This window comes from Erinaceus europaeus, chromosome 8 (genome assembly GCF_950295315.1).
Source record: "Erinaceus europaeus chromosome 8, mEriEur2.1, whole genome shotgun sequence".
In the NCBI taxonomy this organism is placed as follows: domain Eukaryota; kingdom Metazoa; phylum Chordata; class Mammalia; order Eulipotyphla; family Erinaceidae; genus Erinaceus; species Erinaceus europaeus.
The window spans coordinates 67,168,675-67,195,335 of NC_080169.1; the positions used below are offsets into that span (position 1 = coordinate 67,168,675).

Below are 26,661 nucleotides of genomic sequence, written 5' to 3' on the forward strand. Positions count from 1 at the left end.
GGAAGACAGAGATGGGGAGAGAGAATGACAGACACCTGCAGATCTGCTTCACCGCTTCTAAAGCAATCCCCCTGCAGGTGAGGAGCCAGGGCTCAAACCAGGATCCTTAAACTGGTCCTTGTGCTTCCCCATGTGCGCTTAACCCGCTGTGCTACCACCCAGTCCTCATATTACATCTTTTCTATCTCAAATTATACCATTGACAGTATGGCACTATGGAATCTGCAGTAGTTGCAAACACTTCCCAAGATGATGTGAAGTGACTTGAGCATCCAAATGACAAGCATGAGGTTTTGAGTTTGATCCTGGCATCATGTCCTGTGGTGAGGGGTAGACATGCTGCTTCCTGGGCCGGTGGGGGGTGGGGGTGGGTGGGTGGGATGGAACACAGTCTTTTGGTGGTAGGAATGGTGTTTATGTACACTCCTAGTAAGTGTAGTCATATAAATCACTAGTTAATTAATATGAGAGGGGAAAAATTAATTGTATGTCTCGGAGTTTTTAAAACACAGACTGAGTGTATCTGATATGTGGACTTTCTCAAAAGCCTAGACCAAGTAGATCAGAGGCAACCAGTGGCACAGCTATTTACAAGATACTGGGTACTATACAGCAAACCCTAACAGGACTTTTCAAAGTTAACCCAATTACCAAATAATGTGATGATAACATTAACTATCCATGGTCTTTTTGAACCCTAAGACAGCAGGAACCTCACATCTCCACTAGAGAGCCTATATTTCTCCCAGTCCTGGAACCTTAAGATAGGGCCCACTTTCCCGTATGCCTCTCCCAATCCATGTCAAATAATATTGCATCAGCCGATCGCAACCTAATCAATGCAACGATTGCCACTTCAACATGCTTCAGCTCAGACTGTGTCCAGAGACTTCAGGTGTGGAATGACAACCCTTCAGCTTCATTACTTGGGTGAGACCTTTCCTTTCATAGCATTCTCTAATTCCATCCCAGGTGGATCACTTTCTAACAAAGTCCCAAAACCTAGATAGACACCAGGTTCTGTGAGAGAGAGCATATGTTCACACGTATCCATAAACAAGTGAAAAATATATACCTGAAAGCAGAAGTACACTAGAGTTTGCAGTGAGTACCCCCCCCCCCAACACTTCTTCTCCACTATTCCAACCTTTGGGTCCATGATTACTCAACAATTTGTTTGGCTTTGTATGTTAACTCTCTTTTCAGCCACCAGGTTCCGGATGCCATCAGTATGCAGGCCAGGTTTCCCTGGACTGAAGACCCCACCAATGTGTCGTAGAGCTCCGCTTCCCCAGAGAACCACCCTACTAGGGAAAGAGGGGGGGCAGACTGGGAGTATGGACTGACCAGTCAATGTCCATGTTCAGCAGGGAAGCAATTACAGAAGCCAGACCTTCCACCTTCTGCAACCCACAAGGACCCTGGGTCCATGCTCCCAGAGGGATAGAGAATGGGAAAGCTATCAGGGGAGGGGATGGGATATGGAGATTGGGTGGTGGGAATTGTGTGGAGATGTACCCCTTCTACCCTATGTTTTTTTTAATTTATCCTTTCTTAAATAAAAAATAAATTAAAAACAACAAAAAAAAGAGTAACACTCTGTTCAGGAGGATTATCTCTCTCTGCCTCTCCTTCCATTTCATAAACAAATAAGCTGGATAGAGACAGCCAGAAATCAAGAGGGAAGGGGGTGACTGAGAGAGAGACAGAGAGACACCTGCAGCCCTGCTTCACCATTTGTGAAGTTTTCCTCCTGCAGGTAAGGGCCAGGGGCTTGAACCCAGGTCCTTGTGCATTGTAATATATGCACTCAACCGGGTACGCCACCACTAGGGCCCACAAGCAAGTGTTTCTAAAAGTTTTGAAGTAGTTAAGGTTTAGGCTCTAAAGTCAAGGAAGATTAGGTGCAATACACATTCCTATTACTACAGTTTCTTATTCAAACATAAAAATGGGTAGATCACACATCAAAAAAGTTTCAAATGTTTATATTAAATGGAGTTTTGTATAAATGTGTTTATTATTATAGGCCTTATTCTTTCAAAATGTTATAGCATGTTATTTTGGATAACCATATCAGTAGTATTCATTTTAGATAGCTTAAATATTTTAAATATATATAAATTTGTGTAATTTTTACAAATGGGGATGATTATTTATAAAAACACTTAGGTTACAATAAAACCTGATGGGATGATCTGTTCTTTTTATAAACAAGCACTTAGACTAACACGCAAGCAGAAAAACACCTACTAGCCTAGCACAATGCTCCCTGAAACATTTAGCCTTGATGGCTTGGTAAACATCTTATAATTGAATCAGAAAATAGTTGCAAGTTTTTCTAAGGAAAAGAAATCACAAGACAAAACTTAAACAAGTTTAGTTAAATATTAAGAAAAAAAATATTAAAGGTTAGGATGGCAACTCTACCTAGAGGTCAATTTCTGAAATTTTGAATACACTCCACCCACGATCTCTGGAAATGATACTGTGAATTCTCCTCAGGCTAATCTGTTATCTCATCATGTATCTCATACATCTGAACTTTTTTTTTTGCTCTCATTTGATAATGATTATGGTCAGTGAAAAGGTCCCCACACTTTTTTCTTTCATAAAACCTAGTGGATTTATTATTATTATTTTTTAAAAAATTTAAATCCCATTATCTTTGCATTCTTTGGGGATTTGGTATGTTAAGAACCAATATTTCTTTAAGATTAAACATTAAAAACACAAAGACTGAAAAGTACATAATAATCTTATGTTATTTGACAATTTCAGAAACTGAGATTTACTCTAGAGAATTTATGCCATTTACAGTTATATATTTATTTACAACTATAATAGAAAATTTCCAAAGTTGTTTCCATAATTTAAACTTCTTTTTTCCCTATAGCACAGCTCAGCTTATGTGAAACTTTGGACCTGACTCTGAAGCCTCAGGTCTCTGCATAACCATTATGCTATCTCCCTCAACCCAACCTTCTTTAAACCTAACATTACATTTTAAGAAAATAATTTGTTAATATTTGTGAAGATCTCTGTAATTAGTCTGAAACATTATATTTGGCTTATGCTTAGTCTGCTACCTTGTTTTATGTATTTTTCACTTACTAATTAAATCATTTGGAATTAATATAATTTGCCATAGTAGCAATTACAAAATCTTTTTCCTTTAAAATTCTAATAAGAACATATCAAAATACAAACTGAACAACAATATAGACAACATCACTTTCACTAACCAATTTGTTAGTCTGATAAAAAAAACTAGATAAACCAATAATTGTAAAATAGTAAGTGATTAATGATTGCATACTGACATAAGACTGGAAGACATTTATAACTGATTCCACTATAATAATTTTCATTTATGATAGGCACTCATAATTTGAATTAAAAAAAATCATCTATATGTAACCAAATTATACAATAAATGTGTTAAAATCCAAATTGAATCACAACTAATTTAAATATTAATAAATTAATGTTTATACATCATAATTTGTTAATATTTAAAATGGATTATAATCCAAATAAGATTTTTAAACACACAAAAAATGAGCTACCATTAGTCTTCAGACAATTTTTTAAAATAATTTTAAAAACATAAAATATAGGATGACTGGTAATTCGGAAAACAAAAGCCCAATTTTTAGTAAAGCTAGTGACTAAGAAAATACTCACTGCTTTTTGTTGTTCTTATGTAACTTCTTAAGATACTTTATTTAATAGTATCAGTTTCTATCATTTGGAAAGTAGAATATTGCTGATCATCTTATGTTAAGGAAAGTTATCTGACTTACCTTTCAAAAGGGCAAGGATTTTTTCAATCAAATGTTCCACCATATGAACAGAAAGTTCTTAGCTGGACCAAATGGTACTCTGGAGAAAAGGACTACACTAAAATCTGCCTTACATAAAGTGTGTGAGTTTAAATATGCTTAGAATGAAAGAAAAAAAAAAAAAGACTACGTCAGAATCCACTAAGTGATTTGTTGCCAGGGAAATTTTTTTTAAAGGAAAAGAAAGCTTCACACATCACCCTCTGGGTAGGGCTCATAGAGTTTATTTTTATAATCTAGTAAAGACCCATCACCTATATCTGAGCTACTCAGCAGTGGCTTTTTTTTTTTTTTTTTAAATCTCATCCAAGTAAGTTAGAGGCCAGCAAGGCAAAAGGAACTTACTTGTTGAGTTGCTTCTAAACTATTCTGGGCTACTACACAATCATTATTCCAGATGATGAAATGAGTATGTGGGCAGATTGTAAAATCTAGGAGATTAACCAGTTACTGTCATGATTTAGCCTACACAATTTACTTCATAAACTTTTAATAAAGTGCACTTTTTAAGTATTAATCTTCACTGTAATTAAATGAATAATTTTGAAAATGGTTAAAGACTCTGTCAATCAACAAGGATGACAAACAGACTTACAAAAAGGAAATAGCCTATTGTTCTAGCTGGAATTTTAAGACTATTTATCATTTTTGTTTGTTTTACAGAAGCTTCATGAACATAGTAAAATCCTTCTATAAAAACCAAAAAGTTAAATTTCAATAGACAAGATACAACTATAAATTATACTTATATAGAATCACCATTTCAATGACCTTTTAAAATAAATATATTTAGTAAGTATCTTTAAAAGAAATGTATTATTATTAGATTTAACAAAAATAGAAGGCCTGACACGATCCAGAAACATTGAAACTCCATTTTTGCATAGAAAGCCTCAGAATCATTGAGGAAAATTAAATGTTTAGGAGGTTTAAATATCATCTATCAGACAGGTCAGCTGGATGAATGACTCTAAGTCAACCTTGAAATAAAATTACCTAGCTATACCAGTCAAAAATATATTCAGTTGCTTATATCATCTTTAAACCAGGCCTTATCACTGCTTTTGCTTTCCCTTCTGGGCTTCTGAATCCTTTAAATTGTTGGCAGCCCACTACTAATGGAAAAGAACCCACTTTTTCCTAAACGTTTGTTTGTTTGTTTTTGCCTCCAGGGTTATTGCCTCAGTTCATATGAATATCCACTGCTCCTAACGGGTATTTTTTCCCCTTTTGTTGTCCTTGTTTATATTTGTTGCTATTGGTGTCCTTGTTGTTGGACAGGACAGAGAGAAATCAAGAAAGGATGGGAAGACAGAGAGGGTAGAGAAAGATAGACACCTGCAGACTTGCCTCACAGCTCCTGAAGTGATCCCCCTGCAGGTGGTGAGCCAGGGGCTCGAACCAGGATCCTTATGCTGGTCTGTGCACTTAACCTGCTGCACTACCAGTCCCCTCAACATTGCCTTCTTTTCCCTTCTTTTACTGACATTTATGTAAAAATTAATTATAAGATATAAAATACTTCAGACATATTGGGATCATTTTTCCAAATTTAGAACTTAATTAGAATAAAGTAGAAATGGCTGTGGGAAAATGTATTATGATTTATTCTTTTATTTAAAATAACTGGCAGAGTTTAAGAGAGCTTTAAAATATTTCTTATAACTGTGACCTTTTATCTTGGTTGTGTTATTTTAAAAAGACATAGTGTTGGGAGGCCCGGCTGTTCTGTATCTAGTTGAGTGCACACACTGTGATATGTAAAGACCCTGGTTAGGTTCCAGCCCTGTTCCCCACCCACAAAGGGGAAACTTCACAATCATGAAGCTGGCCTGCAGGTGTCTTTCTTTCTCCCTCTCTCCACTCCCTCCCCTTTCAATTTCTCTCTGTCCTATCAAATAAAATAACTGGGAGCTATAGTCTTGATGACAACTGAAAAAAAAAAAAAGCAGGCAGGGATAACTAACATAATAAAATTTTAAGAAGAATTTTTTAGGAGTTTGCTATATTTTCTTTACCCTTAATTCTAACACACTCACACACATCAAAAACAATTAAAAAACAGTTCACTAACATGAATACAGGAGTTCAGATGTGATCTATTTTAAAGAGCCTATTTTTGTATTTATAAAAAGGAAACATTGACAAAACCATAGGATAACAGGGGTACAACTCCACATAATTCCCACGATCAGAACTTCATATCCCATCCCCTCCCCTGATAGCTTTCCTCTTTTTTAACCCTCTGGGAGTATGGTCTCAATCAAGGTCATTGTGGGATGCAAAAGGTGAAAGGTCTGGCTTCTGTAATTGCTTCCCCTATGAATATAGGCATTGACTGGTTAATCCCTACTCCCAGCCTGCTTTTCTCTTTCCCTAGTAGGGTGGGGCTCTGGTAAAGCAGAGCTCCAGGACACATTGGGGTTGTATAGAGCATATGTCCATATGTATCCATAAATTAGGGCAAAATATATACTGAAAGCAAAAGTATACAATAGTCTGCAGTGAGTCAGTATAAAGTTTCTAATGAAACAGTATCTAATTAGAGTTAAATACCCTCCTCACCTACTTCCGATTAGAGTTATCTCACTCATTCCAAAGCTAACCTTAGCAAAACAAGGACTGCAAAAGATGAATAAGGACAAGAGACTGGCATACTTTAATGATGACTCTTTAGTCACTATCAGGCCACCCATCAGCTAGGGCCCTATTTGGAGAGTCCTAAGATTCCCAATCAGACAAGATGGGCCTAGACCTCAAATAAATCTCTTTCGCCTTGTTACCGGTCATCTCTATCAAGAACAACAAAGTAGACCCCTTTGTAGGTCCCCCATAGGACCTTTCCCTCAACTTGGATCAACAACGGTAGAGAATGTTCTAGCCTCCCTTTGGAGGCTGGACAACATACTCTATGCTACATCTGAGGAAGATGAGTCCTGATATTGGGGCCTCTTGGAATGTTCCTATTCATGACCATAGAATGTGAGCTCAGATCTACAGGTATGCAGAAGTCACATAGGTTCCTAAGCTGAATATGGGCCCCAGACCAAATCACATCAATGGGGTTTACAGGCAACAATATTTATACCCCTTCCCCATATTAAAGAGCTACTGTCTTCCCTGTTCCAGCTTTCTGTACCTTTTCCAGCCATGACATCATCTCTCCAGACAATAACTTGGATCCACCTGTATATCAGATTTCAGGTTCAGGGGAAAAAAAAAAAACCTAGTATAGCCACAGGCCCTTTGGAATATAACTAAAATATGCCTACTAGCTATCTACAAAATGGAGTACCCCTCAGCTCTTCATCTGCATTATTCCAGCCTTTGATCAATGTTAACATACAAGATCAAACAAATTGTATGTTAAAATTGTATGTTAAAATAACCTGGCTCTTTTCAGCCACCAGGTTCCAGGTGCTAGCAGGAAAGAGCGTATTTTAAGAATATTAAAAGACAGTTGAAACACAATAAAATATAAGCACTGATAGAAAATAGTAGTTCAAAAATATTCATATAAGACTAGATAGTGATAGTGTAAGTGATCTTACTTGGACTAGTGTTTAATCAGCATAATGCTGTTCAAATTCTTGGACTATCTCTGTAGAGGAAAACGTCACAAATTCCCATGAGCCATCCAAAAAATCAAATTTACATCCCCAGAGGCAGCTGCTAAATTGTTAATCCCACAGACATCAGTTTCTTAGCACACTAAAACATGAAATCTCATCACTGGATAAAATTTACAACCAAGTACTTAGAACTAGAGAAAAATATGTACTTTGATGATAAGACAAAAAATGCTACACACTTGGTAGATAGCAGGGTTACTTATACACACTCTCTGGGTATGACTTTATCCCCATAAAATCTTATTTTTATAAAACAGTTAAGTCACTAGTAAGAGTTTTACAAAAATGGCACTATCATTTCATAGTAAATAATTGTGGTGTTTTTTTATTTATTTAATTTATTTTGAATAGAGAAATTGAGAGAGGAGAGGGAGTTAGACAAAGAAGGAGAAAGAGACACCTGCAAAACTGTGTCACCACTCGTGAAGCTTATTCAATGTATGTGGGGGAATCAGGGACTTAAATCTGGGTCCTTGAGCACTACAATGTGTGTGCTCAATCAGGGGTGCCTTCATCCAATCCCTGTGTTTTCCTTTTTAAAAAGATAATGTACTAAACACACCTTTGCTAATATGGTCCCGAAGTGTTTTATCTATGTTTTCTTCTATGTATTTTATAGTTTCATGTCTAACATCTAATTTTTAATTTATTTGTAGTTAATTTTGGTATATAGAGTTAAGTGATTATCTACTTTCTTGTTTTTAAAAAATAGATTTAAAAATATATTTTATTACATTTATTTTGGGTAGAGACAGAACTTGAGAGTGAAGGAGGAGATAGAGAGGAAGAGGCTGAACTGGTCACTTCCATTAGGAATGTCATTATAAACCCTCTTATGGGCCTTCCCAGGACCTTGCCCTCACCATAAAGCAGTTATGGTAGGGACTGCTCCAGTCTCTGAAAAGAGGATAGAATATCTTGCCCTGCAACTCAAGAAAGACTAGTCCTGAGATGAGTGAATCCTGTGATGTCCCCAGATGTGACCATGATCTGAGAGCTCAGACCAATAGGGACTTAGAGGTTATACAGGCTCTTGAGCTAAATATATATGCCCTGGGTCAAGTGATTGGGGGTAAATAGTTAATTCATAGATTTTTTTTTCAAGAGTGGGAGCTACTCTCTCCCCAAATCCAACTTTCTAGCCCTTCTCTCCACTCTGACATCATTTTCTCAGACAATATATTTTTATTTTTTAATTAGTAATTTAATAATTATTGGCAAGATTGTAGGATAAGAGGGGTACAATGCCATACAATTCTTATCACCAGAGTTCTGTATCCTTTGCCCTCCCTTGAAAGCTTCCCTATTCTTTATCCCTCTGAGAATACAGACCAAAGAACTTTATGGTGTGCAGAAGGTGGGAGATCTGGATTCTGTTACTGGTTCTCTACTGGACATGGGTGTTCACAGATCAATTGACACCCTAAGCCTGTTTTTTTTTTTTCCTTAGTGGGACAGACCTCTGGGAAGGTGGGTTTCCATATTAGCTATCAAACTCAAGCAAAAAGTATGCTAGTTGTAGGCCTCTAGAAATATGCCTAAAATGGACTCCCTAGCTTCCTTCCACCCTAAAGTCCCTAATCTCATCTGCTTTTCTCTTACCTTTTGGCTCCTGTTTATTAACCATTTTGTTTCACTTCATATACTGCCATCTTCCATACACCAAGGTGCAGACACTGTCATGATTACATATTGACTTCTCTGGGCAGACAACCTCACAGATGTGTCCTGGAACCTCACCTCTCCAGAGCTCTACCTCACTAGGGAAGGATAGGCTGGGGGTATGGATCGATCGGCCAATGCCCATGACCAGCAGAGAAGCAATTACAGAAGCCAGGACTCCTACCTTCTGCACCCCCAAAACATTGTTGATCCATACTCCCAGTGGGGGAGAAGGGATAGGAGAAAGAAAATAAGAGGACTCTGATCTCCAGTTCCATCAGTACCTGGAGAGAGAGGGGGAAAAAAGGAGGGACATTTCAATGTGGTGATAGGGTTATGTGTGACTTGGATAGAGCCTAACATATAGCATATTGGCCTTCTAATACCTTACAGTTTTAAAACAATGACTTCACATTTTATTTTTAAATGATTATTTTTCCTCAGAAGAATTTAACTTCAAGTCCAACTTAATCACTTCACTCAATAATATTAATTATGTATCCACTTACTTATATGGTGGAATGGACACTGGAGTGCTGGCACATGATGGTGGAAAAGTACCTGGGTTAATGATGAATATGTTTTACAGACACCTACCCTGGGGAGGTGATAAATTATATCCATTTGTCACAACTGTACTGTAAACTATTTTTAAATTAGAGGTTTTCAGTTTTTATGCCATTAAATTCAGTCATTTCCTTTCAAGTATCTGCTATGCTTTGATAGACTTCCTCTATAGGAAGACTATGAAAAAAAATTCTTTTTCAATTTATTTTATTTTATTTTAATGAGAGATATACTGATAAAGAGGCTGGAGTACTACTCAGCTCTGACTTATGGTGGAGCTGGGAATTAAAACTTGGACCTCAGAGTATCTGGCATGAAAGTCTTTTGTATAACACCTATGCTGTTTCTCCAGGCCTGAAAAATAATGTTTTCTGCAACAATTTTGTGGTTTAAAATTTCTTTGTAAAATGTTTTTATATAAGCTGATTAGTGGTACTTAACATGTGAATAAAAGAGGAAGAGTAAGTTGAGTAATATATATATTGCAACATATTTGAGAAACAGATGCTAGATGCATTATAAGAATTCTAGAAGAGAAATCATATGACCCAAGTTCTGCACACAATGCTGTTAACAATAATAGGATTTGTAGACTGAGAAAAACATAATCATCATATTGCAAATTTCCTTTATGTCAAAAAGGGTAGCTACTGAGTTCACCTATACCCTTAAATTGAAAATGAAATCCAATAACAGAGTAAAATTTTAAAACGTATTAAAAACTCTATGCAGCATTTATTTAATAGCTATATTTTTAAAGATTTTTATTTGTTTACTAAAGATAAAAGATAGGAGGAGGGGGGGGGGAACCAGACATCACTCTAAGCTGTTGGGAATTGAACCCAGGAACTCATGCTTGAGAGTTTAATGCTTTACCACTGCTCCATCTTCCAGACCACTGTTAGACTTTTTAATGTAACTTACTTTGTTAACAGTTTGGCATTTTAACAACAACAACGACAACAAAAACCCCATCAGCATAACATATCTTGCAATTTAAAATTGTAAGGCTATGTAAATTCTTACAAATTATAATAGTAGGGAGTCCGCGGTAGCACAGCACAGCAGTTTAAGCGCAGGTGGCACTAAGTGCAAGGACTGGCATAAGGATTTTGGTTCAAGTTCCTGGCTCCCCACCTGCAGGGGAGTCGCTTCACAGGTGGTGAAGCAGGTCTGCAAGTGTCTTTCTCTACCTCTCTCTGTGTTCCCCCTCCTCTCTCCGTTTCTCGCTTCTCTGTTTCTCGCTGTCCTATCCAACAACCTATCCAACAACGACGATTATCAAAACAGCAACAATAATAACTACAACAATGAAAGAAGGGCAACAAAAGGAAACAAATATATATATATATATATATACATATATATATTAAAAAAAACAAATTATAATAGTGATACAATGACACAGTTAACTACCAGGTATCAAACTAAAAAGTTCAACAAATGCTGCCTTTCTGACATACATTAACACCTAACAAAACAACTTTAAACAGTTATGTGAGGTCATATAGCTAATTTATGGCAAAACAAAGATTTAAACACACAAAGGCTGAATAAAGAGACTATATTATTTTCTGGAAAATATTCTTGATCAATACTTAGTATAGGTATGTATTACCACATATTTGTTGAATAGCCATTTTAAATGATTTGATATTACATTGAAAGGAAAACTATATCTGAACACAATAAAGGGATTAGCAGTGAACATATTCTGTGTCAACATCATTATTTTGAGGTTAAATAAAATGAAATTCAATTCTAATGATCTATAAACTATCTCAAAATATTAATTACCAATGTCAAATCACAAGGCAAATCATTTTAATTTAGTAGATAACTAACCATGGAAATTATTGCATAAACTTAAACACAGACATCCATGTGTATTTATGCATACATGTACACAGATAATTACAGATATGGGTGTGCACATCTATATTTAGCAGTTCTTATCTCATTAATTTACAAGAGTATTAAACCACTAGTATGTTCTCTATGATTTATATGTCGAGGAGGGACTTCCTATGCAGGAATAAAAGAAAATACTTTCCATCATTTGAAAAGAGTAACAAACACAGAAGGCAGACACACAATATAATGTCAGCCAAAACAGAAATTGAGGCTTCTTTGATCCTATTTTTAAATGAAAATTTCAAAGACATTATTAAAGACAAAATGAAAATCATCAAGTTACAAGAAGTTTAGATTTAAATATATAGTTCAAGAATGAAGCAAAGCTATTTCATTTAAAATATAAAATAAAATTACCCATATCTTTAATAGAAGCCATGGTAAGAACTGCATGAAGAAGGATGATTAAAGAGCAAGTGCCTCGGTATATGAAGAAAATTTTCATGTGGGCAGGACCAGATAATATGCAAATGTCATAATCCATCTAAAAAATGTTGGCAGACTTAATCTTTACTTGAACAGTTTGTAGAACTGAGCTAACACTCTGAGAGGGTGTCAACATTACAATGATACCAAGAAACATAAGGAAACGTTATGATAATTATAGTTGTTAGGGTGAGAGGGTGAAAACAGGTAATGAGCAGTTTGTATAATACATATATATTTCCAGAAGCATATATTTTCCTGAAAATACTAGGTATCTATAGATAATTTAATTTTCCTTTTTTCAATGTTACATGTTCTTGAGTAGATTCTGAAAGTCATAAACACCAAACTCAACACTGAAAGAAAGTGTTATGCTACCAATGTGTAACGCACAAGATAAATATCTTATCAGTTCATAGCATTGTAAATTAGCAAAACTTCTAGGGCTGCTCCCTCCTGTGGCTCTATGATAGTGACATAACTGCTTCAATGAAAGAAGTTGTTAAGGGGTGTGAGTCAGTGAGTAAAACCTTCTCTTTATAATTTCAAAACCTAAAATTTGAATAATAGAGACACTCAACCTGTTATGGGTCAGTTTTAGCCCTGACAATTTACTTGCACATTACATTTCTTCACATTATGTGGCAAGAGCAAGAGTTGATAAAGAATTTACCTTATGGTGAAGTAGAAAGTTATCTTCCACCCTTCTAAATGTACTAGTTAAATTTAGGCAGCACCGATGGAATCTTTATGTAAAAGTCTGTCATCTTCATTGTTCTCCAACAAGAAGCCAAAGATTCAAATCATGTTTAATTATTGCCTTCCCTTTCAGATTCCTGTCACTTTTATGTTTGGATTTGAGATTTAAATAAGCAGTAGGTTATAGGATCTGAACTGCTGTGGAATGCCACTCTTAAGTAACTACTAGCCATGCTGGTTTTACACTGCTTGATTAGTTCACCTGTCCTCAGAGATTGTGAGGGCATACCTGCTTTCTTAACTCCTAGGGAGGAAGTCCTACAGTTGTGGCATTTACGTAAACAGATTTGACCTACTCCACAATACCTCAAGTTGTTGAGTAAAGATACAAATTGAATTGAAGTGCTTCTGTTGTCTGAGAACAACACTTAAATGTTCTCTGTAAAGTTCCTTTTGTTAATAATACAGCATTTTCCTGTTTAGAATGAATACACTCAGAACATCATTGTTTTTCCAGGTTGCATACACAAGATATGGAGAAGTCCATGTATTTCAAGGACTAAAAACATATTCTGGACATGATCCAAGATCACTGCAAGGCCTGTTTTTCCTCTCATTTCTACAACTCCTCAGGGAAAATACGGTAACCATTTAGGTTGAAGAAAGGAAGATTACACTGAGAAACATGTGGAGGTGAAATGAGTCAATAAAATATGGAAACAATAGCATTTCTTACAGCTCAAAATTTATATTTAACCCACATTATCAGTGAGGTTGTTGCAGTTATTTTTTATAAAAATCTTCAGTATAGATTTTTCTTTCACAAACCACTGTTTCAATTTTTACTTCTAAAATAGTTATCCCAAATTTATCTGTTCTGCTGCTTTCTCTTTGAATAACTGACATCTCACTTTTAACTTGCTAATATATTTTAAAATAATACTTAGTTTTAGCTATGCAAATTTGGAATCTCGTCCAAATTAAGTTATTGCAATTATACTTACAAAAACACAGTTATCTTTAAGTTAGCAGAAACCATGAGTTAATTTTGTCCTTAACACTTTTATGGGTATACTCACTTATTGTTTATGGGATATTTCTGTTAGAACCCAGGTAGTAGTGCTGCCAGGAAAGTTCACATTACCATTTATAATGACCTGGTTTAACTCCAGGTGGCCACCTGCAAGGAGGAAGCTTCAGGAATGTGGAGTAGTGCTACAGCTCTTTCTTTTTCTCCTTCTCTACCCCATTTTTCTCTGTCTATTTAAGGAATGGAAAAAAAAAAAAGGGAAAAGAACTTTCTACTGCGAGTGGTGATACCATCCTGCAGGCACCAAGCCCCTATCCATTACCCTGGTGGAAAGAAAGTGAAAAAGAAAAAAGAGAAAAGGAGAAAAATAAGGAGATATTTTTTGTTTTGAAAGGAATTAACTTCCTAAACAATACATTTTTAGAAATTTTCTAATTATGGATATTGAGACATGCTCTTTAACACTGATTTCACTTTTTTAAAAATCACTTCTATAAATATTTAAATATTTATTTTATTTATTTATTCCCTTTTGTTGCCCTTGTTTTATTGCTGTAGTTATTGTTGTTGTTATTGATGTCATTGTTGTTGGATAGGACAGAGAGAACTGGAGAGAGGAGGGGAAGACAGAGAGGGGGAGAGAAAGATAGACACCTGCAGACCTGCTTCACAGCCTGTGAAGCGACTCTCCTGCAGGTGGGGAGCCGGGGCTTGAACTGTGATTCTTATGCTGTTGATTTCACTTTTTATCTAAAGACAAAAAGTTTGACTAAATTTGGCCATTTTAACTGATTAACTATACTTTTAAGAACTATAATAATGAGTTCAGAATGAGTAATTAAAAATGACTTAGTATTTTGATTTATTAAACATATTGGCACAATATTGCCTCTGAAACAATCTATGCTCAATTTAATATTTTTCTTTATTTAATTCAATAGGGAGTGCTACATTAAATACTTTTTTCCCCTTTACTCAGGACTCACAAAAGCTCTTTTCCTTTGTTCAACACTGGTATGAATTAATCTTTCTACTATTATGTCTCCCTCCACCTTATCATCAGTGTATAACAACAGGAAAATGCTGAGCTCAACCAAATCAATGGAATCAGTATCAACTCTGTAAGTTTCAACTTGGATTGTGTCCAGAGACTCCATACATTGAATGTCAATCCTTCAGCTCCAGTACTCTGGTGAGACCTTTCCTAGTTCATGGGACTCCTCAATTCTATATCGGGTAGTGCACTTCCTAACAAAGCCACAGAATGTAGATATAGATCAGGGCCCATGAGACAGAACATATATGCACACGTATCCATAAGGTAAGAGAAAGTATATACCTTAATGTAAAAATGAACAATAGTAGTGACTTAATAAGTACAGCAAACAAATAGAAAGACCTAAAAAGACACTTTTTACATTAGGTACTCCAAAGTACTTAATCAAATAGTTTCTACTTAGACCTAGGTAACCTCCTCATCAACTTCCTATTCACTTCCCTCAATCACTGCAAGGCAAGAGACTGGAATATTTTAATGATTTTTTTTTTTTGGTCACTACTGGGCCACTGGGTCATCCAGGTCCCTAGTCAGGGAATACTGGGATTCTCATATAGACATGATGGGTCTAGACCTCTAGCAGATCCCTCTCCCCACTGTCACTGGACATCCCCATCAGGAATAGCATAGTGGACCCTCTTATGGGCCTCTTCACCACCTTGCTCTCAATGGGGGTCAACATTGGTGGGGACTGCCCCATTCTCCAAAGGGAGGATGCCTACGTAGGCACACTCTGCCACTAGAGGAAGACAGGTCCTACAGTGAGTGCAGCCTAACATGTTCTTATCTATGACCACAGAATGTGAGCCCAGACTTGCATGGATGTGGAGGCTGCACAGGCTCTTGTGCTGAACATGGGCCCCAGCTCGAATCAATGGGGTTTACAGTTAACAATATTTATATACTTTCCCATAATTGGGAGATACTCTCTTCCCTGACACAGCTTTCCTAGTTCAAATTCTGACACCAGCTCCCCAGACAGTGCCTTTGGTCTACCTACATGTTAGCTATCAGGCTAAGGCAAAAATTAGTAAAGTCATGAGGCCCTTGGAATATATCTAAAACAGACCTACTAGCTTTTTCCAAAATGAAGACCCCAAATCTCATCTGCTATAGTACTACCTTTAGGTTCTTGATTATTAAATAATTTGTTCTGTTTTATATCTTAATGCTTTTTTCAGCCACCAAGTTGCAGATGCTACCACAATGCCAACCTGACTTAACTGGACAGATTACCTCACTGATGTGCCCTGGAACCCCACCTCTCCAGACCCCTGCCCCACTAGGGAAAAACAGAAACAGTCTGGGAGCACGAATAGATCTGCCAATGCCCATGGCCAGTGGAGAAGCAATTTCAGAAGCCAGACCTTCCACCTTCTGCACCCCATAATGATCCTGGGTCCATGCTCCCAGAGGGATAAAAAGCAAGAAATCTTCCAATGGAAGGGATAAGATATAAAACTCTGGTGGTGGGAATTGTTTGAATTGTATCCCTTTTATCCTATGGTCTTGTTGATGATTATTAAATCAATAAAAAGAACAAGAAGGAAGAGGAGGAGGACGAGGTGGAGGAGGAGGAGAAGAAGAAAAAGTACTGTGCCCATGCTGTGGGATGCATCTTAAAACTTTAAAGAAAGTCAACTTCAGTACCTTAAGGGAAGTGAAAACAAAGTTAATTAAAATTCTACATTTTAATACAACTTTGCCTAAAAATCACATTGGAATTTCCAATTATATAGGATAAAGAGAAAATCTACCTCTTGCTTTAGCTAGCTTGAGTTGAAAGCCCCTAAACTGATACTCTGAGATTAAATAAAATATAGACTTTAGGTCACATATATTTTAAACTAAAACATATAATGAAAGTTTTCTCTAACTCATTAAGTATGATCAAGAAATATGACTTATGTGTTTCTAAAAGTTAATAATGAAAGATACTGAATATGTTTTCTGTATTATATGCAACAAATGAAATGTTGCTATGATATAAAGCACAAATAAAGTACTACCAAAATATATTGTGTTCACCTACATGTTTTCAGAAAACTTCCTAATAAGTTATCATTTGAAGTGATTGATTCATCATTATGGGGTGGGGGAGATAGCATAATGTTTATGCAAACAGACTCTCATGCCTGAGGCTCCAAAAGTTCCAGGTTCAATCCCCCACACCACCATAAGCCAGAGCTGAGCAATGCTCTGGTCTTTTCTCTGTCTCTCCTCTCTCTCTCTCTGTCTCTCTCTCTCTCTCTCTCTGTCTCAAAAATAAAATAAATAAAATTAAGAAAAAAGAAAATAATTCATCATTGACTGGCTATTCATGAGTTGTGAAAAGTAGGTCACAATGAACTCCCTTCAATGCATTCACAGAGAACTGTGTTGTTCAAGCTTATTACAGCCCCAGACTTTAAAATATTTCCAATATACAATAGGTTCTCAACAACTTGCTGAATTTGTATTGAAGAAACAAAACTCTGAGTATCATAGTCTACATTTAAAAGAAGCATGTATAACTCACAATTAAGATCTAGAGTTCAGACTCCAAAACCACATTTAAAAAATAAGAGAGAAGAAACCTGAATTAGGTTGTTTTTCTCTTAAGAGAAACTTTAATATGATGATCTCTTAAATATACAAACAAAATGCATGCATGCCAAAACCCAGGAGAAAAGGATAATAAATAGAACCTGGTTGCTGTCTTGTCTCAGGAGAGACTACTATCTCTACCTCTGCTATTTACTGTGATAAACACGCACAAATGGAATCAATAAGAGGATAAAATAAACACAATCCTTGCTTATAAAGAGGAACAAAGATTAGTTTATATGTAACACAAATATAAGAGATATAGATGGTACTGATATCTTAGAACAATTCTCAAGTCAGAAGGGCAAAACATTTTAATATATACATATAAATATCAGGTAATAAAAGAATAAAAAGCAAGTAACTGATATTCTTCCATTAATTCAAAGATATGGCTTTCAAGTAATTTAAGTTTCCATATATTTGAGTGTCATATTACATAGCGTATAACATAGGTCAAAAGATCTTACGGAGCAATAATGTAGTGGTATACTTACTACATTTACATATGAATAAGGAATTAATAGCATAAATACAATGACTGAAATGTGCCCCATATACTACATGTACTTAAAATTTACAGATGATCTGGAAATTACTATTAATAGAAATCAAATTTACTGTGTCTATTATCACATAGATTATATGTCTTGCTCTCACAAGGTTTTAATTTAAAAGAAATTCTGTACACATAAGCGATTTTAGGCAATAGGATAGTAACCAGCAGATGCAATAAATTTAAAATAGCTGAAACCATATATATAGTAAATTTAAGCTTAATTTTCAGCTAGTTGCCATATATTTTAAATAGGTATTTTCAAACCTCTGTAAATTGTAAATTTTACTCAATTGAATTGTGTAAATAATTAAAAATACTGACACAATAGAGCAACTAACCTGAATTTTATACCAGCAGAATATGTAGATTTGGCACAAAGCCAGATAAGTTAGATTTGCATTCACTGATAAATTGAGTTGCCATAGCAAGCCCATAGTCACTGAGTTTCTAAGCAACCCTAGACTCCATAGACTTCAGATACTTAGGAGTCCAGTGATCTTATGTTGTCCTTAAGGGAGAAGTATGAAAATCTGTAGCACCAAACTCAGTTCTATGATTATATAGTAGGGAAGAGGCCACTGCAAAATGTCCCCTATGTTGATGTTCCTTTAATTTACTCATTTAAGTTATTTACTTTATTGTGGAATTAACTTATATTTCAAAGTGCAAGTGGCTAGAATTAGGTGTAAAATAGTCAGTACCATTCATTCATGTGTCAAGCAGAAATATAATTACAGGATGAAAAAACAAGAAGCATCACATAATACAACTCTCTGAAGACAAAGCTGTTTATATAAATTATAAAAATTCATAAAATCCTTGTCTCTTAGTATAGTTATTTATCCGTTCAATAGTATTACTACGTATGATTTAAATTTGCTTTCAAATTAGTGTGTATTTAGGTAGCATATAGTTATAATTATAAATCATTAATTACTTGTAATCTTGAGTTGAAATATTTAATTGCTACTGATCTAGAATGATTAAATAATATTAACTACCTAGATGTCTAATTATGTAAGTCTAAGGTACAGCAAGCTTCCCAGAATAGCTGTGTAGTTATGTTTTCCTGTCATTTCAGTCCCCTATCTTTGCACAGTTAAGGTAAACCATTGTTTCTAAGGCTCTATTTTAAAAATTTCAAGTTTCCTATAATTAAGATAATCATGTGAAATAAAGGGTAAGGCATAAAAATTATATATATATATATATATACAGAACATGGCATCCACAATGCAGGCTAGGAAAAGAAATAAAGTTACTGATAAAAATACTTACCTGTGACCTATAAAATGAATATGTCTGTAATCTGAAAAATCTTAACTAATTCTAACATCTTTTTTTTTTAATGCTTTCCAGTACTTTTCTATGCAGTCTTAGCTTGAAAAATTGCCTTTAATTTAGTGGTCAATTTTTAATGTTAATACCTTTATCTAGTTAGTTTAGTTTTATCAAAGATTCAGAAGTCCAAGTTAGGTACACAAATCTCCAGTCTAAGTGAGATAAAGTTGCAAAGTCACCTCTCAAACAAGTCACAGAAGCCACCACTGACTAGAGCTATGTGAGGAATGCAGCAATGGAAACTGCCTCTGGCCTCTACTGATGACTCTTGATTATAAAAAGAAGTACAATTTTTTTTCTTCAAAAGCTGGAAAGACAAACAGGCTATCTTCCAGTCTTGAAAGAAGAGAGTACATAATTTACATAATTAAAGTGATTATAATTACATCTGCAAGTAATAAGTGGTCATCTAGGATTTAATGGTCTTTCAGGATATGTACTTTCTTAAGACTGACAAATCACCTGACTGTGCACTTTTAGTATTTTGCTCAAGATATTCCTTGTTTTTGTATATGTGCGCTGAAGAATTTCAATAACTTCAAGCATTCTTAAATATCCTTTTACCATTTAGTATTTTATTATTCCTGACAGTAATACCTACTAAATGTCTATAACTGGTTAACTGCTTCCACTTTCTTTGAGATACAACTTATTAAAAACTCTGGACTAGGTATCTGAATTTTTATAATACTTGATATATTCTCTATTTCCTGAAAGAAAAAAAAATAAGTTTAGCATAAACTGGACAAGAACAGAGAAAGACTAAAGTCAAAATAAGATATTTTAGTATTTTAGGTATCTCCATTATTAGACTAGATAACTACACACCGATTACATAGGAGTAATTACCAGTTAGATGTCCGACGAAAATGTACCGGGTCATCAATGTTAGCACATTTTCTAAGTGTTGGTTGGAAGACCTCAGAATTAACACTGATGACTCTGGTTGTGTTTGCCCCAAGTGCTGGGTCAAATCATTGCTGTACATCTGTCAGCCACACCTCCAAATATCCAAGAATGGCTGTGGAATTTTGATTGACACTCCAGTGAGGCAGTAGGATTCCTAAACCAAAGTAAACTCTGCAGTCTGTATTTGCTACCTCTCCAGCTCGAAAGTGAGCTGCTCTTCACTCTGACTCTCTCTTTAAAAAAAAAAAAAAAAAAAACAATTACTCTGTGACGTTTAAAAGAACACAGAGGCAGCTCCTTTCTCAGGGGATATCACTATTTATTTTCTCTTAGCAATTCCCCTGATTCTTGTCACCCTGCATCTTTGTTATAGACATTACAGTTCCTCTAGGAGCCACATAAAAAAAATGTAAACTAGTCTTTAAGGTAAGAAATGAAGCATCACATCAATGAATGTTGAGCAGACCTTGTAGAAAACAATTCTGTTCAAGTTTACAATAGTTAAGGTATTCTGTACCACTGAGGGGAAAAAAAAAAAAAGTAAGGCTATGTGTAGGTGTACTAAAAGGTATATATGCAATCCATGAGATTAAAAACTAAAAAGAAAGTCAATGCAATATATACAAATTAAGAAAAAAACAGGAATTTTTCCAGATAATTTAAGGCAATAACTATGTGGTGAATAATGTAGATGAAAATTGATGCTCATACTCAATATTAATTTAATGTATGAGTTTAAAATTCTGTCACGCGGAGAACAAATATATGATTCCTACTGTGAAATTTTCTGTAAATTGTCTAAGATAAAAAGTGTGGGGTCGGGAGACAGCTTACCATGCTAAAATATCAATTTTTATGTATAAGGTCCCAGAGATCATAGATTCAATTCTGGGCACCAATATATGTTAGAATTGAGCAACATTCTCATTCTCTATTTCTTTCTCTCTCTCTCTCTATTTTTTTCTTTCCTCTTTTATAAAAATCAATTTACTAATTAAAAATAGAATATGAGTGCCAAGTTCTTTTATTTTTTAATTTTCTTTTGTTACTTTCATTTATTTATTGGGTAGAAGGAGCCAGAAATTGAGAGGAAAGTGGGTGATAGAAAGGAAAGAGGCAATGAGACACCTACAGCCCTGATTCACCACTCGTGAAGCTATCCCACTGCAGGTGGGGACCAGGAACTCGAACCTGGGTCCTCACACATTATAACAGGTGCACTAAGACAGGTGCATTAGCACCTGGCTCCAAGTACTTTTATTCTACTATCTCAAAATGGACAACTATCATGGTTCTTAACATTCATTCCAGAGCTATATATTTAATATGCAATCCAAGACTATCAATTCACTTTACATTTTAAAATTGGGAGTTTTATATTATGAAATAAATGGCTTTAGAGATTTTTAAACTCACTAGAAATATTACTGGCTAGCTACATGTTCTTAAATAAGAGAATAAAAAAAAAAACTTCTAACAAACCCATTTGCCTAGTCTCATCTCAGAAACAATTCAATTAGGAGCCCAATGATGGTGCAGCTGGTTGATACCTCATGTTAGCAAGCACAAGGACCCAGGTTCAATTCCCTGACCCCACCTTCAGGGGGAAAGCTTCACAAGGGGTGAAACAATGCTACAGGAGATTTCCTTTTTCTGTCCTTCTCTACCTCCTCCACCTTTCTCAATTTCTTTCTGTCCTATCAAAAATTTTAATAAATATTAATTAGTTAAAAAAGAAATGACTCAATTAATTTCAGAGCATTCTTGATTCCTTGCCTATCTTTAGAAGGTACATTGAAATCTGTATTATATAAAATGTATACAAAAATTTAGTGATATCTAAAAAGGACAGAGAGCTTTATTTTGTTGGGTGGACAGAACAGATTGAATTCCTATCCATTACTAATTGCTTTAGTCAGAAATCAACTTAATTGAGTTTTCTTTGTACATATTTAGGAGGATAAATTTTTGACTCTGGTGTAATTTGTTGAGGTTTCTAGTATTGACTAAGTTAAGCCTATAATTGTGTATTCAAATTGGCTTATATAGCTTAGCAATGCCTACCCTTTAGAAACTCATATTATAGATATTTAACTCATACACATAAATATTTAGGGTAAAAGACCATGAAGTCTATACCGGCCTCTCAGAACATTCACATTTATCAGATATAAATAGCTATGACTCTTGCTTCAAAAACCTTTCACCCACTTCTAAGTATGACAAGCCTTTTCCTCCCTCAATCATGACATTCATGTTGCAGAAATTGAAGGAATCTTAAGAATCATCTAATCATTTTAATTTGACAAATGAGTCTTAAAACTCAGGGAACAGGAAATGCTTGTTCAAAATTCCCCTAAATGCATTTAAAATGAAAACAAACAAACAACAACAAAAACCATTAACTAGAATATTCTCTCTTTTTCCAATTACATTTCTAATTTATCCAATTAATTTTTTTTACATATTTTCTCTTAGGTTCAGACTGAGAATGCCAAAGTATGGCTTGAACATTGGCCCTTGAGCATAGTAATATATGCACTCAACCACATGTACCACTGTCTAGCTCCTATCATATCATCTTTTTCTTCTCGTTCATAAGAGATAAGGAGGCAATAAGAAAAGTTATAGGAAGGTGGGGGAAGATAGAATAACGGTTATGCAAACAGACTGTCATGCCTGAGGCTCTGAAGTTCCAGGTTCAATTCCCCATACCACTATAAACCAGAGGTAAGCACTGCACTGGTTAAAAAAAGAAAAGTTATAGGAGAGGATAATGGAATAAGCAAATACTTGTTAACATATTACAACATTTCAGATGTCCTGTCAAATGTTTCTACATATCACAATTTAAGTCTCCAGAATATTTGCAGCTACCTTTTTATAAAGGAAGCAACTGCCATAGAAATTTTTGAAAAATTCAATAAATGCTGAGGTATTTAGATAAGCCCAAGAGATATTTCAGTACTCGAGTACAGGATTCATATGTGTGAAACTCAAAAGGCTCTTCTTATATGTGCTAGACCTGAGAATTTTTCTGGTCTCTCATTCATATATATAAATAGGTACATCTTAAAAAAAACAGTGGGGAGTGGGCGCTTGAACCTGGGTCCTTGTGTACTGCAACATGTGTTCTCCACCAGGTGCACCATCACCTTGTTCTTGCAAGCTCTATAGCTAGAACAAATATCCCAGCTCCTGCTTCAAGTATGAAGCAGAGGTCAACTACCATGTATTGGTCAATGGGAATAAGAGCTAGTACCTGATGATAATTCTCCATCTTAGAAAGATAAAGACATGAAAAGTTGTGGCAGATTCAAAAATATAGTATTAAAATTATTTTAAGTTAGTTGAATGTTTTCCATGTTCTAAAGGATGATTCATTTAATTTTAAAGAACTGAAAATATAGGGGCTAGGAGGTGGCACACTTGGTTAAGCAGTCAACATTACAGTACACAAGGACCCAGGTTCAAGCCCTTGGTCCCACCTGCAGGGGGGAAAGCTTCTTAAGTGGTGAAACAGAGCTGCGGGAGTCTCTCTGTCCCTTTCCCTCTCTATCTCCCCACTCCCTTCTCAATTTCTCTCTGTCTCTAATCATTAGTACATAAAAATATATTTTTAAAAAAGAACTAAAAGTATATTTGAAAGCATTAAATGTTACTTAATGCTATAAAAGGAGATAAAACATTCCGACTTCACTATTCAAGCATCTTTGCTTTATCACTTGGTAACTTAACAAATACCTAACTTAGCAATATGTGTGTGTGTGTGTGTGTGTGTGTGTGTGTGTGATGTGCATATAGTTAAGCAATATGCCACATTAATAGTTTTCAGTCAAAATCTTATCAGACTATATCAAAACAAAAATTCTTATGACATTTACATCCTTCTTTGTTTTATTGTTAAAGAATATAAAGTTTTCAAAGATCTTAGTAAAGCCGGGGAATAAATTTATGTGTTAGAGCACAGTGGTAGTATGCCTGAGACTCCAAAGTTCCAGCCTCAGTCCCTGCCACCACCATAACCCAGAGTTGAGCACTACTCTGGTCTTCTTCTCTCTCTATGTTAAGCTTTTAAAAAATCTTGAAAATAAAATTAAAGCTCTCAGTATATTTTTGTGTCTCTTGCCATGAATATAATAGATTACCTTACTGAAACTTTATGAAGTGATAGGAAACAAATGCTGATGTTCAAGGAGAAGAAAATAAGAAAGGGGCCAGGTGGTAGAACACTTGGCTAAGTGCACATTTTACTATGTGCAGGGACCTGGGTTCAAGTCCTGGTCTCCAGCTTCAGGGGGAAAGCTCCACGAGTGATGTAGCAGGTCTGCAAGGGTATCTGTCACTCTCCCTTTCTGTTTCCCCCTTCCTCTTAATTTATGGCTGTCTCTATCTCAGAAACAAATAAAAATAATAACAAAAATAAAAAATAAAGCAGAAACTTTAAAAAAAGAAAATAAGAAACCTGAGGTTATACAAATAATAATTCACAGTATGGAAATTGTAAGTAATACACTCTAAAGAATTAAATGAAGGCAACTTGTTTTCGTTTAAAATAATAGAAAAGATATTTTAAAATAACTATTTTTTAATGCTTATTCAGAGACAAGAGAGAGAGAAAAAAGCGGGAGAATGAGTTATCAGAGAATTTGTTAGCTCTGGAATAAGCTGGTACTAGGAATTGAACTTGTGTCTCTGGGGTCCAGGCATACAAGTTGTACATTCTGAAAGCTACCTGACCTATCAGCCAGTCCTTGTTTGCTTTTAACTTTTTTCCATGAAATTCTTAATGTATGAATAGTGCACTTTGTAATACTACTTCAAAGAAGCTGCCTTTTCAGAAGTACTTATTTTTATTTCCTTTGTTCTTCTCATTTTCAAAGTCTCTTGAATATCTCAAATGGGTGCCAACCAAATATAATGCATTCTGACCATATTTATTTCTGAGTTCCACTAATTCTGCCAGACATAGTACAACTTAAGAATAGTATACCTTCCCCATATGTAACCCTTGCTTTAGTGTATCCTGGAGACTTTTCTTCTTCTCTCTGGTTCAATTGGACTAAACAATAATAAAGCAAAGTCTTCCTTTCTCACTTATCCCACTTCTAATACTCTACCCACTGCATTACCTACTGGGTTTCTTATTTCATTTTTAAAGCTCAACTGTATTTTTCAAAATAGGTACTATATTCAAAGGAGGAGATGATAACTTAGAGCACACCCTCACCAAATATGTGACTTTAACTTTATGTTCTCCTAGTCAAGGACATTTTTTAGATAACAACTTTTTTTCTCATCTAATTCACACAGACTTCTAAGACACTGGGTGTGTTCAGGTCTAAAATGTTCTATAATTTTACTTCTGACCATAGCTACCTATGCAGTACATATACCCTATATTTCTTTTTTTCTTTATGAATATATATGTTATTTACTTCTTTATTGGATAGAGACTTAAAGAAAACAAGAGGGAAGTAGAAGATAGAGGAGAAGAGTGGCCAAAGAGTGAAAGCTGAAATATCCGGAAACAGATGACTGGTTAAAGAAATTGTAGGATATATATTCTATGGAATACTACTCTGCAATCAAAAATTATAATATCATTCCCTTTGGGACAAAACAGATGGTACTGGAGGTGATTGTGCTTACAGAAATAAGTAAAGGGATGAAAGACAACTTTCATATTGCACTCATGTGTGGAATCTAGAGGACTGATACATAGAAACTTGAAAAAAAACAACGGAAAACAAAAGCAAGCACATTGTCTCTAAGACTTGTGAAAACTAAGGTGCTTACATTTGGGATGTGGGTAGGTGGGGACATAGATCCATGGTGGTAGGTTTGGTAGGGATCTGTAACCTGTAATCCTACAATACTGTAACCCACTATTATCACAAATAAGAATTAAAAACTAGTCTTGGAATAAAAACAATAAAGGAAGTATTATTTGCCAAAGAGAGAAAGAAATAAGAGACACTAGCAACACTGCCTCATCTTTCATGACTTCCCCCTGTAGGTGGGAACTGAGGCCTTGACCGTAGTTCCTTGTATTTTATAACATGTGGCCATATGTGGGTGCATCATTACCCAGCTCCTCAGCCTATGTGATGTTCTCTGACTCTTGTTATCTTTGATGTCTTCATACTCACACATGTCAGAGCTGCAAGGGAGTAGGCTTCAGGAATTAGAGCATGATAGGACAGTTCAAAATATTATTGGGGGACACATGCATATTTAAATTCCTAGACTCCCTTTACTGACCTTTAAATACATTTTGAGAACATCTGTCTCAAGCTGATCTAATCTACTTTGCAAAACTTTTTAAAAACTGAGTTATACAATAATACCTATTCTTTGTTGATAGTAAAAGTCCTTCCCCAATTTATAGCTGGCTATTTTGCAGTATGAAAAATGAATAAAGAGATTGAGAA

General features: G+C 35.2%; 1 protein-coding gene across 5 annotated transcripts in view; it reads right to left on the minus strand.

Moving 5' to 3' along the window:
- The window catches only part of CD36 (CD36 molecule), a 106,745-nt gene that overhangs the window by 49,264 nt on the left and 30,820 nt on the right, over window positions 1-26,661 (minus strand). For 3 of the 5 annotated variants that reach the window (XM_060196331.1, XM_060196328.1, XM_060196332.1), the window contains exon 1: window positions 20,168-20,315. The exons of 1 other annotated variant lie outside the window; for it this stretch is intronic. The gene's annotated coding sequence lies outside the window, so the exon portion shown is untranslated. Of the gene's footprint in view, window positions 1-3,806; window positions 3,951-20,167; window positions 20,316-26,661 lie in introns of those variants that run through there. One more of the 5 variants, XM_060196329.1, reaches the window with a different exon arrangement.